Consider the following 6,410-nt stretch of genomic DNA (forward strand, 5'->3'; position numbering starts at 1 on the left):
CTTTCATTAAGAACTACACAAATCAGAGAATATCTAAATTTTTTCCCTTGAATAAAAAAGTATAAATATATAATAATATAAATGGTTTTAAAAAAAAAGAGAGAATCTAAGTACAAGAAAAAAACAATTGGCTAACTTGCATAGCCAAAGTCCACTAGCTTAAATGCTACAAACTGCTAACGTTTTTAATTTATTTATTTTTACAACACTCCTAAAAAAATCAGTCACTTATTTCCTCACAACAATATATGAATATACTTCTCAACTAAACTTACGAATACTTAAACAAACATATTAGCTCAAACAAAAATGTACAACCGTGGGTTGGTCTTAACAAGGAGCAGCTACATTCAGCCATGTTAGATGACTTATGTCATACTCACTGTTGCCACTCGAGGGCAGTGTATCCACCCAAATCAATAAAAGTAAATGCAAACACTTTCAAAACAAAACATTTCAAAACTACTTCTACTACTTCAACTCTAATTAAACAAATCCTCGAAGCAGCAAAATTTGATTCGAAGCTTTTTTCTTGTCAAATTACTCGAGTTAAATCCATTAATCATTGCAGAACTAATTTAATTTGAATAAATATGAAAGATAATATTTGCTGTGTTTTTTTGTCTAGTTTTTGGAACATTTTGATGACACATCTTTAGTCCAAATGAGGTTGGCAGATACTCCAAATTCGGACTTGTTTGGAGTGCGTTCACATGACTAGTCAAAAGAAAACTGGCTCTCTTCAATGAAAACCAACTGCTGTCTCAACTCCGCACGTGTGTTAGAATGTTTGAGAGACTGATCCTTCCTGTTTAGCATGTTTTGTTTTGAAAATATTTGTCAGCAGGTGTGCATTTGTACAGATAAAGGTACATGCCATCGGTCTTCGTGTATTTATGTACTTGGAGAGAATGGATGTTAACATTACACACATGCGTAAACATGCACTGAGTTGATTTTGTAGCATTTTCATGCTTCAATGTGGGTTGTAAGAAAAGTAGCTCATGTTGCCATACACACACTTTGCCTGCGGCTGCTAAATTGAAGACCTGAAGTGAATGATTGTGTTCATTTCCACTGCACCGCTTCGACACGCTCCTTTTTTATCGAGCTGCCTTGACGTCACTTTTGTGTTGCTTTTCAGGCACAAATAGTGGAGGGGACAAAAGGAAAACGAACCAGCGCTTGTGATCGTTGGGTTTTGAAACAAGAAATGCTGAATGTTTCATTAGCGCTTATATTTTGTGTGTGTCTGACTGCATGAGAAAGTGTATGTGTGAGAGAAAGTGCTAATGTGTAACATTTTAAGAGTATGCATTAAAGTGTGTATGAGAGACTACGTGAATGTGTGGGTTGTTTTTGTGAAAGTTGGTGTAAATATTTGTATGTGTGAGAGCAGTTGTTAGTATGTGTGAATGTGAGAGAGATGAAGTGAATATGTGTGTGTCAAAGTGACAGAGAGAATCCGGCTGTTAGTAGTATGTGTATGCGTGTGAAAGAGAGAGTCCTTTTTAGTATGTGTGAGACTAGGTGTGTGTTTATGCAACTTTGTATATATGCTGTGAGAGAGTGTGGATGTTAGTATGTGTGAGAGCGTTGCAGGTGCGTGTGAGTGCATGTGTTCCCAACGAAAGACCTTATTGAATGTTTTACTGTGAACTTTTGTGTGTGAGAGTGTATTTCTCACATTATGTGTGAGACTGGGTGTATTTATGTGTGCAGTGAGGGAGTGAAGTTGTTCGAATGTGTGAGCACGGGTGTGTCCGAGAAAGCATGGGACACCCTGATGTGTTTTTTGGGAACTTTTATATGTGAAAAATATATGTCTCACAGAGTGTTTGGCATAAGAGAGAGACGGCAGTTGTTAGAATGTGTGAGACTGGGTGTGTATTTGTGCAAATTGTGCAGTAAGAGAAGTGTCAATGTTAGTATGTGTGAGAGTGCTGCAGGTGTTAGTACAGAATGTGTGAGTGTGTGTGTGTTTATTCTTGTGATAGAGAGAAATTAGTTGTTATTATGTTGGAGAATGGAGTTGTGTTTGTCCAACTTTGTACATGTGCAGTGAGAGCGCGCAGATATTTGTGTGTGCATGTGTTTCCGTGAATGTGTGAGAGAGAGAAAGAGAAAACCTAAATGAATGTATTTGTGTGAAATTGTATGTGGGAGAGTGTATGTATCACAGTGTGTGGCGTGAGAGAGGAAGATTGAAAGAGAGCTGTTGTTACTATGTGTGTTCTATTTGAGTGCAGTGAGAGAGCACCGATATTGGTGTGTGTGAGAGTGATTCAGATGTTAGTATGTGTGTTTTGTGTGAGAGGGAGAGAGAAAGACTTAGTATGGGAATGTGAGAGTTTGTGTGAGAGCGCAACAGAGAGAAAGCAGCTTTTAGAAAGTGTGAGAGTGTTGCAGCTATTGGGATGTGTGTGAGAGTGTATGTGTGTTTGTGTATGTGAGCGAGAGAGAGTATGTGTGAGAATTTGTGTGTGTGTGTGCATGTGTTTCCGTGCATTTGAGAAAGGGAAAGGGAGAACCTGATTGAATTTATTTGTGTGAAATTGTATGTGTGTGAGTGTATGTCTCACAGTGTGTGGCGTGGGAGAACAAGAGGGAGCTGTTGTTACTATGTGTGAGACTAAGTGTGTGTTTGAGCAATTTTGAATGAGTACCGTGAGAGAGAACGCCGTTGTTGGTAGTGTTGCAGATGTTAGTATGTGTGTTTTTGTGAGAGAGAGGGAGAGAAAAAGACTGTATGGGCATCCAGGGGGAGTGTGTGAGAGCGCAACAGAGAGAAAGCAGCTTGTATGTATGTGTATGTGTATGTATGGATGTGTGTATGTGAGTAGGAGAGAGTATGTGTGAGAGTTTGTGTGTGTTTGTACGTGCGTATATTTAAGAAAAAGCACTTGTTAATAAATGTGAAAGTGTACAGCCATAACTATGTGTGAGAGTGTGCATAGATATGTGTGAGAGCTCGTGGTGTAACTTTGTATGAGAGTGTACATCTATCGTTGTGTGTGTTTGTGCAATTTTGAATGAGTACCGTGAGACAGAGCGCCGTTGTTGGTATGTGTGAGAGTGTTGCAGATGTTAGTATGTGTGTTTTTGTGAGAGAGAGGGAGAGAGAAATACTTTGTATGGGCATCCAGTGGGAGTGTGTGACAGCGCAACAGAGAGAAAGCAGCTTTTGGTAAGTGTGCAAGTGTAGCAGCTATTAGGATGTGTGTGACAGTGTATGTGTGTTTGTGTATGTGAGAAAGAGAGTGTAAGTGTGAGAGTTTGTGTGTGCGCTCACTTATGTATGTGTCTTTTTAAGAAAAAACGTGTGTTAATAAATGTGAAAGTGTACAGCCATAAATATATGTGAGAGTGTGCATAGATATGTGTGTGTGTGAGAGGTCGTGGTGTAAATTTGTATGAGAGTGTACAACTATCGTTGTGTATGAGAGCAAGAGAGAGAGCAGCTGATAGTATGAGCAAGAGTCTCACAAAATGTTTCTCTCACACACATATGTACATATATGAAAACACAGACACTGACAGTCAAACACTCTCACATACTAACAGCAGCTCTCTCTCTTACAAACACACGTTCACACAAACTTATTCACTTAGTCTAGCTGTCTCTCTCACGTAGACACACACTAGCATGCTATACCCCAGAGCACGTTCTCACACATACTAATGGCCGCTACACTTTCACTATTTCTCATATACACATGCATACAAAAGAAACAATGTGAGTACAGTAGGAGGTTGTACTGGTGTAATTGCTAAATAGCTAATGCTAAAAAATTAAAAGTACACTTAACTCTTGCTTCCACATTTAGACAGTGACAGGTTGTTGTTGTTGGTCCCCAATGGAAATAAAGGTCAATGTTGTTGTTTCCTATGTCTGTGTGAACTTTTCAGCCTTCCTGCATGGATCAATACTACGTGTCAACATTATATTTCATTGACATTCTCTCCCTATATGTGTGCTATATTGAATTAAGGCAACATGTCCGTCCGTCCATTCATTTGAAAGCAGGAGAATGATTTGATTTCCGCCTCCCGCGAGTGCGCGGTGGGTGTCGCCGCCATTGATGCGGGCCGGCCGATAAGGACGGCGGGTTGAGCGGCGACAGGCTGTTAACCCGCGGAATCCAATTCTCGTATCTCCCACCGCTGCAGCTGTCGGCTTCATAACTCCTTCTTTTGTCCTCTAATCTTCTGTGAAACGGGAAGGAGGAATAAAGTATTTCGGGGGGAAAGGAAGGGATTTACAAAAAGGTGACTTCTTATTGAGGGTGATAGATGTCAAATCCATTTGGGGCTGGAGGGGCTGGCAGCGAATGAACGAATGTTCAATGGTGAGGAGGACAAGAAAATGAAATAAGGTTGCAAGGCAAGTTTAGGCTTGTAGTAGGGTTTTAATTTGGGATTTGAACTAGAGGTGAGAATTTGAAATGAAGAGGGAAAGGTGTTTGAATATTTTAAATTAGTCAAAGTACAGTTAGGATTTTGAAGTTGGGCTAGATTTTAAAGTCGGGTTAAGAAGCGGAGTTAGGTTATCCAAGTAGGGTTTTAAAGTAGGATTGGGGTTTCAATGTAGGGTTTCCATGTACAGTTAAGTTTTCAAAGTAGGAATAGGGATGCAAAGAAGAGTTAGGGCTCTGAAATAGTACTGTTTTAAGGTAGAGCTTTGGTTTTGAAGTAGGATCTCAAAGTAGAATTGAGGGTTCCATGTGGGGTTTCAATGGGAGATTAGGGTATTAAAGTAGGGATAGTGTTTTGAAGTAGGGTTAGAGTTAGATTATCTGGTGTTTCAATATAGGGTTACGTTTTTAAAGTATGTTTAGGGTTTATATGTAGGATTTCACATTAAAATTAGGGTTCCACAGTAGGGTCAAGTGTTTGAAATACGGTTAAGGTTTCCAAAGAGGATCAGGGTTTAAGTGTTTCCCAAATAAGGTTTGGTTTTCAAAGTAGGATTAGAGCAGCGGTATCCAAAATGGTCCTTCTCTGGCGATGATGTGAGGCAGAGGACCGGTATAAGCACGCTGCTCATGATGATCAGCAGGGTGCCGGTGATCATCATCAGCAGCTTACTTCAAACGGTCTTATGCCTCACATCAGAGCCAGATCAACAACTCAACTCGACCAATTTGTGACTCCAGCTTTCAGCTAACATAGAATCTTGTCATATGGATGGTGAGTTCATTTTCGTCCCCCGCTTGATCCTGTACTGCTTGCCTGCCAGAACGTCTGCCTGTCCATTCACCTGTTCTACTACCAAACTGCCCACTGGATTCTTCGGACACTCTGCTTACACTTCCAATTTGCCTCAGTTCTCTGCGCTTGGGTCCCCCATTACCCCAAACCTTAAAAAATACAATATGTTGGTGTTGTTTACAGTCATCAATATCAATGGGTCATCTTTAGTCCATCGTGTTTTCTGCCAGTTCAGAACAGTTCTGGCCCAAACTGTTTGCTGATGCGGCAAGTGAATTCCTGTTGGGTTTGGGGCCGATCCGTACGAAATTGGGCCGAAATTTGCATTACATTTGGCCCATTTCCACTCCACTCAAACAGACACAGATGCAGATCACCTGTACATAACAAAGTATTGAGATGAACTTTTGTTATAGACCAAATACTTATTTTCCACCCTGATTTGCAGATAAATTCTTTAAAAATCAAACAATGTGATTTTCTGTTGTTTTTTTTTTTCTTTCCGACATTCTGTCTCTGTCAGGGAATGCGCGGGCAGGCAGGTTGTGTGGACCCAATTGCAGGGAAACAATAAGGCAAGGCAGGTGGCAGAGAACTCAAAAAAATGGTTTTAATTATAACTAACAAAAGCACAAAGTACAAACAAAAGGACTGGGGATCAAAAGGCAAGGTTCAAACCAAAACTTACTTAAACGGAGGGACTGGTACACGAAGGCTTGGAGAGGTCTTGACTTTGACACAGACAGACATTGACAATGACGCAACAAGGAGTGACAAGAAACTGGGTCATTATATACACACACGCAGACAAGGGGTAACGAGACGAGGAACAGCTGGGTAACACAGGTGGATGCAGATTGCAGGATACACTGGGAGAACACACACAGGTGAGAGCAATGGGCAATCACAGGGACAAGTCACACTAGGAGGAAACAAACACAAAACCCAACAGTCTCATGGTTGAGGTTTACCCATGTTGACAATTACAGGCCTCTCTAATATTTTCAAGTGGGAGAACTTGCACAATTACTGATATACTAAATACTTATTTGCCCCACTGTAAATATGTTACAAGGCATATATGTGAACATTTCTTAATAAAGAACTGAATATTTAATGGGGTGTCCTGATTTTTTCACATGACTGTAGTGTGCTATTCTGCAACCTCACCTCTGCCCATTCCGCTGCATCCTTGGCTC

This window comes from Corythoichthys intestinalis, chromosome 4 (assembly GCF_030265065.1).
Source record: "Corythoichthys intestinalis isolate RoL2023-P3 chromosome 4, ASM3026506v1, whole genome shotgun sequence".
In the NCBI taxonomy this organism is placed as follows: domain Eukaryota; kingdom Metazoa; phylum Chordata; class Actinopteri; order Syngnathiformes; family Syngnathidae; genus Corythoichthys; species Corythoichthys intestinalis.